The 14073-nt window shown below is 34.0% G+C and overlaps 1 long non-coding RNA gene and 1 other non-coding gene across 3 annotated transcripts; one reads left to right on the top strand and one right to left on the bottom strand.

Annotated features, from left to right (window-relative positions):
• Positions 1-3251: 3251 nt before the first annotated feature.
• LOC117275470 (U2 spliceosomal RNA) lies at positions 3252-3439 on the top strand. The gene has a single exon (XR_004505641.1). It is a non-coding gene; the product is annotated as a U2 spliceosomal RNA (small nuclear RNA).
• Positions 3440-4537: 1098 nt separating this feature from the next.
• On the bottom strand, positions 4538-7687 carry LOC104090998 (uncharacterized). Of its 2 annotated transcripts, none has more exons than XR_011414806.1 (2): positions 6539-7687; positions 4538-6460 (listed from the first exon to the last, which is right to left on the bottom strand). It is a non-coding gene; the product is annotated as an uncharacterized lncRNA (long non-coding RNA). The 2 variants fall into 2 exon arrangements; XR_011414805.1 differs by having other exon boundaries at positions 6586-7687.
• Between the last annotated feature and the right edge of the window lie 6386 nt (positions 7688-14073).

Here is a 14073-nt window from a genome sequence, read left to right as displayed (position 1 = left end):
AGACTATATATTTCTCTGTTCTATGGAATTGGATCACGTGTCACGAGATATAGACTAATTGTATGAGGTAAAATTGGTTAATGACAGCTGGGCGAAATATGGAGTGACACGTGGAACTAAAGATAGGTAGGGTGTGAGTCAGCAAACAGTTGGCACCAGGTGCAAGCACACGATCAGTACTGAATGAATCTCGGAGATAGAGCAGCTTGTAAGAAAGGTTCAAAACATTGTCATCAGATAGCATTTAACGGGCAGCCGTTACAGAGAATATATGTATTTATAACCAACCGTTACACGCCTATCCATGACGATTTTATTCTCATTCAAGAGGGGCTTGATTTGAGGATCTTGCTTCCTTGAATCAAGCTATAAATAGGAGGACTAACATCCACCATAGACACAAGAAACTCTATACACAAAAAACTATAATCTATTACCTTATTACACTCAATTGGAACACTTGAACATTGCATTCACTCTTGTCATCAGAAAGGCTAAGTTCTTTGTCAGACTTGTTATCTTCTTCAATTACATTTGATAATCTTATTTTTGTTCTCATTTGCTTATCATTTTTGAGTCAAATCGATTCGCTTGTTTATAAACCACGCTAGAAATTCAACTATACTGTTTTACGGATAACACTAATTAGTTGGGCATTCTATGTTTTCCTTTAACACAACCAATGTGATGAGAAAGTAAAAATATGTCGCCCTGCCCAAAAGGTTAAGACTATAAAGCCCACATCTAGAATTATGATTTCAAGATTGAACCAACATCATCTCCTTGGCACAAAAGATCCAAAAACATAACTGAAACTTCTCGGGCTGAATACTATTGCTTTTCACAAGATTTGTCAACATAATATCTGCATCGTTTACTTTATAAAAACATCAATGCTTGCAATATTTCGTACTTATAACTTAAAAAAGAATTCCTTAAGAGGGAATATCCATAGCATGAGTTTATAGGGTAAAATCGGTTCGTATTAAATACTCGAATAATAAAGCGACACGTGGAATCGGAGACAGACGAAAAGCGAGGCACGTGAAAATCAAGACCTGGGTACGTCAGCTTCGATTGGCACCGGGTAGACCCCGAAGGGAATATTATCAATAAAGACAAACGAATGATTGTCACCCGATGACATTCAATGAAGAATATTTTTTAATACTAAATACACTATTTAATTAAGATACTACTGCTTAAGTTTATTATTGATTATTTGATCATTAATCGTGAAATTATTATTCATTTAATTATTGTTGAATATTTTGGAAGGTGAAGTCAGTATTCTGGTATTGAATTGATTGATACGTGTATATCCTCGCATTTAAATACTCTTCCGAATTTATATTATTATTTTTATGGTAAGGCAGAGTGTAAAAACACGAAGGGTGATGCTGTGCCATTTTAATTATTCATAATATCATTGTCATGGTAAGGAAGAGTGTAAAAGCACGAAGGGTGATGTCGTGCCATTTGTGAGTATAAAAGCACGAAGGGTGATGCCGTGTCATTTTCAGAGAGTGTAAAAGCACGAAAAGTGATGCCGTGCCAAATGAGAGTAAAAACACGAAGGGTGGTGCCGTGCCACTTTCATATTATCATTTGCTCATTTTATTGTTAATGAATTAATTGGCTGCTAAGTGACACTTCTTTTGCTGAAATTATTATATCATTTCCCTTAGCATGTTCCCTCCCAATTGATAAATTGTTATTTATTGTATTCTTGTTACTTTGTATTTGTATATACTTGTACATGTTGATTATGTACGTGTCTTGTCATAGCCTCGTCACTACTTCGTCGAAGTTAGGCTCGGCACTTACCAGTACATGGGGTCGGTTGTACTGATACTATACTCTGCACTTCTTGTGCAGATTTTGGAGTTGGTCCCAGTAGCGTACCATAGACGTGCTCGGATTCAGCTATTCAGAAGAGACTTGAGGTATAACTGCACAACGTTCGCAGTTCTGAAGTCCTTTTCTATTTTATCTCAGCCGTGTATTATCTCTCAAACAACTTGAATTTTATTCAGACCTTTATTTGTATTATTCTAGTAGATCGTGCACTTTTGACACCAGATTCGGGGATGTATTTTGATAATTCGGTATTTAATTAAATTTGCTTTAAAATAGTTAAGATTATTTTAACGTTGACTTGTCTAGCAAGTAAAATGTTAGACGCCATCACGATCCTGAAGATGAGAATTTTGGATCGTAACACCTATGTAGAAACAATTACTAATACTTGGATCCTACTTGAATACATGATAGGTGGACTATCAACATCACATATCTAAGGAACAGTACTTCCCTGAACCTTACTTGAATACATAATTTGTGCACCACACTACTTTTTTTTATCAAAGGAAGAAGGTGATGGCATTTCCACCAAAGGGAAAGTTAAAAATTATTGCCGAAAACACACATGTCAAATTATAAACATAAAAACTTAATTATCTTTTTAATTTTCATCTGAAAACCTAACTCCTTAGTATAAATGCAATTCAACCTATAAGTAAAGTTCTTAATTTATAATGTGAAAGAAGGTAGACACCTAACCATATAATCTCTACATTTCAATAATTAAACTTCGTTTGACGTCTGATTTTAAGAAAATTATGTTTAAAAAAACTGTTATATTGAGGTTAGCAGCTTATACACGTGTTTACTAATAATTCATAGTATTAGTTTGAATTTTGAGAGAAGAAACTATATCATGTTTAAAAAAGAAGATAAGTGAGTTGGTCCCAAATTAAAAATCATAAAGAAATTTTGAACTTTCCCCTCCGTGCAAATAAGTTGTTACAACTTATTATAACAAAACAGTAAGAATGAACATAATCTTATTATATATACTACTATATTCCATCAGAAAAGTAAATGAAAATAAGATTTTATTGTCTTTATATTTATTAGGGAAGCAGAAGGTGCCAAAGAAATTATAGCTTTTTATTATACATACAATTACAAATACTACTATATGTAATACAAAATTTGCCTAGAAAAAGAAAGAGTGTTATGATTTTTTCCGTCTCAATATTCTTTATGCTTTCCCAATTCTTATCAAATATTTCGTGGGATATTTGCTGGGATTTATTTCCTTGAATGTATGTTCCTTTTTTTCTTTTGAGCATATGATTTTCCTTTATATTGTGTTGTTGACTGCTCTTTTCTCCCACATCGGAATTTTAACAAAAGCTAAAGGAACGAGCTTCGTATAAGATGGGCCGGAAGAAACAGTTCAAAGCATACCTTTCTCGGCCTTTTTGGCTAAGATCAAGTGTAGTATCTGTTCTTATCAGTTTAATATCTGATATGTGGATTATCGCTTCACACGATATTAACTCAATTAGAGAGTCTATTAAGGTAGCTTGCTATTTGGGCTCTCGAGCGTCACCTAGGTATTGCACTATAGCATGGGCCTGGCGCACTTCACCAACCCCAATATAATGTTTATTTGGGCCTCGTGTCTTGTTCTAGTCTGGCTTACAATTTCATTGTTGATCTCTCTTAATTGTTAGTATGTCAAAATGATTAATTAATTTAGCTGGAATTTTTACTGTAAACAAAAATAATGAGTAGTAATTTATAGTTACTGATAAAAGCTTCGATAATCTTTCGTTAATAGGGATTTTCTTCTACTTTTGCACGTGCAATATGACAATGTGAACTCTGATGTGATATTGTCGAAATACTCTCTCATAAATATTTGTGTAGGGAATTTATTGTATTGTATTTGTAAACGGCCGGAAGGTTTGAACTCTGATGTGATATTATTTAGGAATGAACTAGAGGGGTGCTCCTATATATCAGCGTCTTTTAACATTGTTTAAAGGAAAAGATACAATATATTTTTGATGATATTTAGACTTTTATATTACACGCGTTTAAAAGTATATGTAAATATATTATTTGTTTTTTCTATCTTATGTTCAGGGAGGTTAGGTTGACGCCCTACTACACATGTTTCTTTAATATTAAAAACAAAGCAGTTCGATCACACAAATTAACTCATTAAATATTTCGAGCGGATAATGAAAGCCTATTCATATATATGTATTTGATAGCAATTAGCGTAGTATATTTATTTCTTGAGGGGGGTTCCCTTTACAGCTAATCAAATTAACAACCATTAGTATAGTGGTCAATTCATCATATTTTATTCCTGGAGGGCAAATGTCGCAAATTCAGAAGCAGAGGATGCTTGAAGAGTGAAATTCAACTTTCTATTTGGTTCCAAAAATAAATAAAAAAAACTTTCTATTTGTGGTTTACAGTCCTCTCTAATTAGGTTAGGTGTATGATGAAAATGGCCAAATGTGAAAATCTGAATAGCAATAAATAAATGTGCATTGATTAGTCTTGAGGAACTTGTCGCAAAACTGGTTATACTTTATTTAATTTTTACAAATTTCTTACAAATAAAGGAACAACATGATTTGTTTTATCAATTGAGGCAAAATAGCACAAGTGTGTGGCCTTAATATACTGAACCATAAATGTAAACCAATAACGGAAAATATTAGACAAAAGAGGATACAACATGATTTGTTTTATCAATTGAATCATGTCTACAAAAATATTGCTCTAGCTTTGAATAAGATAAAGCTATTATGTTCTGTTTCCCAAGAACTCAAAATGTATCTCTCCTCTCAACGGCCCTGCCTCAACTTCCGAGCACATTTGCACCCAATGTAAATTAAAATCCCCATTACACCCATTTATATGTACTGATTTTTCATTTCATTCACAAAGTTTTCTGAACTTGCATAAAATGTTGTCACAACACCAGCAGAATGACTTCCCACACTTCGCACCAATCACATCTATAGCTTTGCTTAGTGATATATCCACAATCTATATACTAAGAACGTGAATATTCAAATGTTAAGAAAAGAAAAAGAATGTAAGAAAAAAAAAGAATTTGGGTTTTAATCACCTAATACTTGGTCTAAGGTGAGATAGCAGATATATCCATCTTTAGCAGATATATCCATAGAAAGTCTCCAAATGATAATTTGACCAATGATAATACTGAAGACATAATTCATTTTTTTACAGACTTTCTTATATCACGAACAACCAAGTTAAAAAGCTATGTTCTTCACTAACAAAGAATCAAACTTTTAATTTCATTTAAAAGAACCAAGTAGTCTTCTGCAGAGGAAATCATTGAAATGACCAAAATCATAGTTCTTTCAGTTGTTGCTCCTTAGAGTTCTTAGTTGAGTACTTTTGCTACAAACATCACAAGTTCTCCATCAAATAGTGCATCTAAACCGTTAACATTAACAATTATTGAAACAGAAAGTGCCAAAATAAGTACAAATGACTTTAGAATTACTATGTTAAATTATTTGGCTAAGTTTCTGTAATTCTGCAAGTTCTTCAAGGAAAAGATGTATTTTATTAGTGCATCTGCTGAACTACAAGTAAATTGTCTAAAACATTCTGGCGAACTCTTTTTATTCTAAAACTTCATTGACAAAAACAAAAATCTTTTCAAAAGTAGAATTATCATTATGCGGTGAGGTTTCAAAGTGTAAAACTTCAGTGTTACATATATCAAACACAGCAGAAAACCAAAAGGAAAATATGGAGTCGAATTAGTATAAGTCAAAAAAATAGATATAACCTTTTGGCAATACTGGTAGAAATATTTCTAAATAAGCGCTACACAGGAAGTAAAAGAAGAAAACGTCGTTGGTAGCTTTGAGTAATTCCAAACATTGAATGTTTGGCATGTTTCCCATAAAACAAATTAAATTATATTATGAAAAATTACAGTAAGCAGATATGATTACTGCAAAAGGCCATCGAGAGCCGCAGAACACACAGATCAAATCTCAGAAGTAGAACCAGAAGATAGATTGAGAAAGAGGATGAAAGTGGGAATGACCTGGGAGAGAGTTTCTTGCATTGTAACACAAATAGCAATACTTTCAACACCTGTTTGAGTTACTCTCTAATATCGTAGTAGTAAAACTGATCAAATCAATAAAATATACTGGGATATTCAATAGAAAATTAAGAAATACAATAGAGATAGAAAAAGAAGTTACCATATTGGAACTCGGTTAGTTTCACGGTACTTCTAGTATGATGTCAACCAAAAACTTTTTTATATCAATGATCCCAATCCCAAAAAAGGCTTTTAACAATAGGCAGGAAAACCTTCTTTTATCCTTGAAGTTGATATTGATATAATTCTGAGTTTACATAGCGTCCTCTGTTTTTCTATTTGTTTTTACTGGGAAGAAGATTACCTTTGAGTTAACTTCTTTTTAGTACATAAAGAGATTAAGGTATGCTTTTATTTTAGTAAAAGACACAACATAAAAGCGGAAAAACTTTTAAACCCATGTAATTACCTTGACAGAGTACAAGTGCAGCTGGCGGAAGACGACGTTACCAATGTTGCAAAAAGATGACCAAATGAGTCCACCTAAACCTTGGCCTTCATTTGAATAGGGTAAAAATTCAAAATATATGTAGATCAAACCAATAAATAAGATTATAATCACAACTAACAAACCTTGATTGTAAGAGAATTTAAGAAAATAATTTAGTTTCTCAGCAAACCTGAGATAAACACAATCCACTGGACATAGCCTCTACCCATCGTAAGTTATCATCAGACGCGTTGAAATTCTTTGGCCTTTAGCTCGTCTCTGAAAATTTAGCTTCGACAAACACGCAAAGATTATACAAATTACAAAATAGGGTAGCTAAATCCAAAGGAAAAGTGACCAAAAAATGCAAAGCAAAAGGATAAACTTAAAGCTGAAGCGGCGATTATTAGTAGAGGTAGCTGCCAATTACCGTGAATTTTTTTTTGAAACACCAATGTCCTCGGCAAGCAGAGATGTCGAGAAAGAGCCGCCTGTCTCACATGTTAACTTGCACTTCTAATATAGTTTAATGGGTAGTTGCCTGTCTATAGCCCGGGCACAATGACGTAGTTTGTACAACATAATCTTTAGGGGATTTATTGATGCTCAATAATAAAACTTCAGCCAAGCAAAAACTCTTATATTGCCAATATTTTAGCAGTAATGAATTGTGTTTAAACTCTGTTGCAAACAGCTATACTTCAACATTCGACAGGTTTAGATAAAACAAAAATCAACATGAACCCAACCCTACTACTCATAATATCCATTAAAAAAATGAAATATTGATTAACAGACCAAAATCAACAGACGCTAAAACAATTTTCAAACCAAAATAATCATAAAGACTGCAAATGAAGCGCCGAAGAAGGTCTTACAGTGAAAAGGAGTTAACTTTGAGCCCTTAGCTACATGAATGACGACCCTCTTTCTGGACTATTGAGGATGAAGAAGATAAAACTCCAAATTTTATCAATTTCTGAAATTCACAAACCCTAGCACGATCTACCAATTTCCCCCAAAAAGAATCCTAATTTTACAATATCCCTTCCCATGAATTCTCCATCACTATTAGATATTGAGTTAAAATTTGGGATTTCCTCTGTTATCAGTAAAATTCTTAACTTTCTATCTACAAATTTATGAATTAGTGCAAAATCGTGTTACACTTATTAATTGACCTGAAATTCCTTGCTTTCGGCGTTCAGTGCTCTGCTGGGTTTCATTGATTTCACTACTTTCTACGAAGAAAAGCCGTTGCTACACAAAACTATGAGAAGGAAGAACATTTATCTTACCAGAGGGTGTATAATTTTTTACGTAGATTATCATTTATCACCAAAGTTAACTTCCAGTTGTCAAAAGTTAAAGTCCAGGTTGTGCTGTTAATGTTAATACAGTGAGTGAGACTCATAGATGCGAAACATGTAAATTTTAGAGTTGTAAATTGGGCTTTGAACATGGTTGCTTTATTTACTAAAATATAGGTATTCACCTCAAAATACAATTCCATTTATAATACTCCCCCTTGAATGTATATTCAATAGATAATATGCCTCTTTAAAACCTTAACTAATGGAAAAAAAGTACACATGTTTAGAAATACGCCTTTTGGTTGCCTCGTTAAAAACCTTGCAAGAAAAATTCAGTGGGACAAAACCTTATAAGGAAAAAAGAGTACAACGCGTATTAACTCCCCATGATAAGAGCATCAATTTACATCTTTGAGCCTTCGCATCCCAATCTTGTACACTACCTTCTTGAAGGTTGACATCGGTAGAGATTTGGTGAACAACTCAACCATATTAATTCCAATGAATATGCTGCACCTTGAAATAATTATTCTTGATAGATATATAATGTCTTCATATAATATCGTGAAATGATCTTTTCAATATCTCCATAGAGATAAAAATTCTCACTATCACATTATCATGCTTATAATTATAGCAAGATATAAATGTGCACAAATTGCACTTAGGATGTAGTACTTCATGACCTAGAATTCTATATGCTTTAAGCAATTTAAATCCTTCAGGGATTGTCATATAAGTTAAGTCATATAAGCCATATGAATAGACTTTAGATGCATATCGAGTTTTTATGTCATGCTAGACATATAAGATATATAAAGATAATTGCACACACCATTAACTTTATACTTTCAAGTGTTTGAACTGCAGGTCCAAAATTACATGTCTTTCATATGAAACAAATTTTATTCGAATTCTGTCTCTTCTGTTTGGCCAATATTTTTGTGTCTATATTTGACAGACTTAAGATCCTCATCTATACTTAGCGTTATCATAGATGTCGTTGACGAATATTTTATATCGGTTCCAACATTATTTTTTCATAAATATATAACATAGAGATCTCTCCATTCATATTTTCAGGTACCTGAACTTCTTTTGAGATTTTATAAAGTATTATGTCATGTGATCCTCTAGATCACTTGCCTCCTTATTATGATTATTTTGATCATTTGCTCATCTTCTTTACCAAGAACTTTATTTGAAACTGATTTGTCTATACACTTTAAGCGTACCATAAACTTTGTTCTTCTAGAACTTATTATAATATGAGCATCTCCAGTGAGAATATAGTTATTTTCTTTGGGTCAGCAAATGCGTCTGGCATGCTTTGCAATATATTACAGATGAATTGTCTTTTTATGAAATTCAAATTCATATTATCTTATTCGAGGATGTTGATGTACAAATGATAATTCATTCTACGTAATTTTTTCTCAATTGTTCATCCTGTCTCCCCCTTATGTTAGAAAAACTAATTTACTTTCTCAACTTTGAAAATCCATCTTTGTATGTTATGGTGTTAATCAAACTATACACCGCACATCAATAATAATAATAAGATCAAAATTATTTGGTTCCTGACCATGAACCACTTGTAAGGGGAGAATGTAATATACTTTCGTATATAAACAATATCAAACTGATATAGATAACTTTGTTCTCATAAGCAATAGTTTAACTATTAAGTGGAGGCACTCAATAAATCATTTTGCTAAACCAACTGTGATGTAAACCAACTTATCAAGATGAACTATCTTAAATAGAAAATATGAAAATTATGCTCGAAATTAAATTATTGAGCAAGTTACCTCGCAAACACCATGCTGCAGGTTAATAATAATCGCACATGCAACCATCTCATAGATGCATCTTATGTGGTATTGTAACGACCCGACTTGTCATTTTAAAAATTTACGCCCCGTTCAGTGACTTAAGGTCTAGAGCAGCCTCGCAATATGTATTATGACCTGCGTATGTGGTCGAGTTTGATTTACGGATGATTCGGAGTGATTTGGGACACTTAGTTCCTAAAAAGGGAGCTTAAGTCTTATGATTTTAACCGTAGTCGGAACTGTATAAAGATAACTCCGGAATGGAGTTCCATCGGTTCCGTTAGCTCCGTATGATAATTTTGGGCTTAGGAACGTGTCCAGAAAATTATTTGGAGGTCTGTAGTGGAATTAAGCTTGAAATGGCGAAACTCAAAATTTTGAAAAGTTTGACCGGGGATGAACTTTTTAATATCGGAGTCGGAATGCGATTCCGAGAGTTGGAACAGCTCCGTTATGTCATTTGAGACGTGCCTGCAAAATTTGACATCATTCCGGGTTGCTTTGATAGGTTTCGGCACGAGTTTTAGAAGTTGGAGGTTTTGGAAGGTCATAAGTTTGATTCGTGGTGCGATTTATATTTTCGGCGTTATTTGATGTGATTTGAGACCTCGAGTGAGTCTGTGTTAGGTTGTGGAACTTGTTGGTATGTTTAGACAGGGGCCCGGGGGCCTCGGGTGTATTTCAGATGGGCTACAGACAATTTCCTTCTATTTTTGAACTATTTTTTCTATTTTCTGGTGTTCTTCTTCGCGTTCGCGAAGATCACCACGCGTTCGCGAAGTGTTACTGCTGACCACCTTATACTTCTTCTTCGCGTTCGCGTTCAGCCCATCGCGTTCGTGAAGGTTTGTTTTTTCCTCCACCGCGTTAGCGATTAGACACTCGCGTTCACGAAGCTCTTCATGGTAGCCTCATGTTTCTTCTTCGCGTTCGCGAAGGTTTCCTGTTCTTATTCTTCGCGTTCGCGGCCCTTTGCTCGCGTTCGCGTAAGTCAGTCGTGGGCCATTAGATTTTTCCTCTCCGTGATCGCGAACAACCCATCGTGTTTGCGAAGCACAACTGGGAAGTTCATTTTTCTTCTTCACGAACGCGATCCTTTCTGTGCATTCGCGATGCACAATCACCTAGGCAGAATATAAGATTTCCAAATCGAGGGTTAGGCCATTTTTATCACATTTTTGACTTATAGAGCTCGGATTTGAGCGATTCCTTGTGGGTTTTTCAAGTAAATCAATTGGGTAAGTGTTCTTCACCTAGAATATATTTATTCCCATGATTCTATCTTTATGTTTATCATTTAAATTGTGTTTTGAGTTGCGAAAAATGTTGGTTTTTGAAGAAAACTTTTCAAAGTGAAAAATCACGATTTGAGGGACGAAATGGTATCGGAATTTGATGAAATTAGTATGGTTGAACTCGTATCGGAATGGATGTTCGAATTTCATGAAAAATATGTCGGGTTCTGAGAGGCGAACCCCGCGTTGACTATTGTTGAATTTTTGGAATAAATTTTTAAGTCGACGTGTTATTATCCGGAATTATTTTTGATAAATTTTAATGAAATTATACAATTGAATTGGATAGATTTGAGCTGTCCGGAGGTCAAATTCAAGCAAGAAAGCGATTTTGGAATATCGGCATAACTTCAATAAAGTAAGTGTCTTGCTTAATCTCGAGTGGGGGAATTTTTCCTTAGGCATTGAGTCTTATGTGCAAATTGTGTAATTGAAAACCATGTACGCGAGGTGACGAGTACGTACTTGGTTTATATGTGCAATTTTTTTTGAGTTAAAATCTTGAGCATATTGTGTAGTAAATTAGATAATTGTTGGCATATATTTAATCATCTACTTGTCGTGCCTAAATCCTTGTTATTGACTCTGTTGTTATATGACAATTTGATGTGATTTTGATTATTTATGAAATTTCGTGAATTTACTGGTTTGATAATTATTGGAATTAAATTTTATTTTGGATTTTTCCCTTTGCAAAATAATTAATTAAATGAGCTTAAGAAGAGGTGTTGATATAATTATTAAAAATTTAATTTTTATGAAGACTTTGCTTTATGTTGAGTAATTTCTATCTCTGTTGATTGTTTTTGGGTGTTGTAAACATTGTGTGGAGCTTTTGGCTATTTGTTGTGAAATTAATTGACTTGATTGTAGCTTTGGAATTTGGTTGTGGCCATTGGACAAATTGTGATATGAATTAATTTTTGTTATGTTGCTGTAATAATTTTCCGTGTAAATTGTTGTGTTGTGTGAGTTGTTATTTTGGGAAGATAAGGGTGGTACTTCACCGTTGATCTTAGGTGGTTATAAGGGTGGCATTTCATTGTTGTTGTGTTTGTTAGAATATTATCTGGGCGGAGCGATAAGGGTGGCAATAGGAGCGATAAGGGTGGCAATATGAGCGATAAGAGTGGCTATTGATATTGTCTGGGCGGAGCGATAAGGGTGGCTATAGGAGCGATAAGGGTGGCAATAGGAGCGATAAGGTTGGCTATTGTCAGGGACGATATATGATGATGTGGGGTTGTGGTGTTGATGATTTTCATGTGATGTTGTGATTTTTTTGTGTTTATTTTTATACCTTGTGCAATTTGTCTTGTTGTTGGTAAAATGATAACAATCTGATTTATGTTGAAAGTGAGAGCATGTGGCTATGGCCAGGCGGATTATAAAATGAAATGGGGGCACGAGGTGCCGTGAGTAAATAATGAAGATATTTGGTACGTGAATTGTCCGTGCGGTTGTGATATGAAACGAGGGCACGAGGTGCCGGGGAAATATGATGATTTAATTATGGGCACGAGGTACCGTGGAAACATGAAAAATGGGCTGACACTTGTGTTTATGAAAAATATAAAAATGGACTGAGACCCGTATTTTTATGATTATGAAATGAGGTGTCACATGGTGACTTTTTAATTAAAAGAATTATATTCAAAATATTTATTTGGAAGGATTTTTACTTAGAAAGTATTATATGAAAGAATTGTATTTGAAAGATATTTATTTGAGGGAATTATATTTGAAAAGATTTATTGAAAGAATTATATTTGAAAAATAATTATTTGAGAAAATAATATTTGAAAGAGAATTATTTGGAAGAATTATATGTGAAAGACATTTATTTGAAGGACTTGATTTAATTGGGTGTAATTGTACTTATTAATTGTTGCGCGATATTAATGGTATGCTTGTTGTCTGTTGTGCATATCACTAGTTGTTTTATGTTGCCCTTGTTATTTGTTTCTTATTATTTTGTATATTATATTGCACAGGTTATTAGACTAGTGAGTGTCTTGACTGTACCTCGTCTCTACTCCATTGAGGTTAGTCTTGGTACTTACTGGATACCGACCGTGGCGTACTCATACTACACTTCTGCACATTTTTATGCAGAGCCAGATATTAAAGATAACGGACTTGAGCGGAGTTAAAATGGGATCGTAAGGATTCAAGGTAGAGCTGCTTGGTCGTCGTAGTCCGTAGGAGTCTTTTTATTTCATTGTACTGTTATCTTGTAATCAAACAGTATTGTATATTCGGTCCTCGTGCTCATTCTATGTATCCAGTTAGAGTTCGTGACTCAGTACTGCTAGTCTTGGGAGTTTACTGTTAGTTTTGGTTACTTATTGGCCAAATACCTATACGGCCCCTTAAACTTGGCTCTAGTTTCCATTTTAATACCTCAATTTAAGCCAATACCTATTGAATACTCCAATTCCAATAATAGTATGTCTATTAAACACAACCCCTGATGTGGCAAAACCCGTGTTCTTCACCTCTCACACGCACGCATAAATTGGTCTCAAATTAAATTTTTTATGTTTTTCCAACAACAAAAAAATCACATCTTCTCTTTCTCTCTCTCTCTCTTTCCTTATCTCGCCGCCACCAACCCAGCTTTCTCTTTCCCCCTGCTCCTCATCTCTGCGCCACAACTCAGTCTTCTTCTTCACCCTGTTCTCTTCCTACCATCATTGCTACCACCCTTACTCATTAAATTATCCACTAATCAACTATAATTTTTTAATCGAACAAAAAAATGATAAATATACTAGAAAAAAACTGCCCAGGGATTACATGAACATAACATCGGTAGCCAAATTAGTGTTCGCCAGTAATAAAAATTCCGGCGAGTTCTAAAAATTTAACTGCCATTTTCTTTAATTTTCACAATTATCATTTCTTCATTTTCATAATCCTTGTGGCCTTGTCCGTAAGATCTGGCGTAGAACTTCTTTATTGAAGATAATAGCATTTCTTCTTACCAATTTTCATTTTATTCCTCATTTTTCTATTTATCCGTTTATGGTTAGATTGAAAAATAGTTATTTATTGTACTAGTAGAAGGATCCGATAGTTGTGTGTGTCAGGGGAAGGGAAGATTAAGGCGGGTCTGGTAAGAGGAAGAAGTTACATATCCAGCTTTCTTGGAAGATGATGTTGGTAGAGTATTGAAGGTTATGGCCGGAGACTTACGGGTCTGTAATGGGTTTGTGGAAGATATTTTATTTTT

Source organism: Nicotiana tomentosiformis, chromosome 3 (assembly GCF_000390325.3).
Source record: "Nicotiana tomentosiformis chromosome 3, ASM39032v3, whole genome shotgun sequence".
Taxonomy (NCBI): domain Eukaryota; kingdom Viridiplantae; phylum Streptophyta; class Magnoliopsida; order Solanales; family Solanaceae; genus Nicotiana; species Nicotiana tomentosiformis.
The sequence above is the reverse complement of the archived record's forward strand: the minus strand, read 5'-3'. Positions and strand labels throughout refer to the sequence as shown.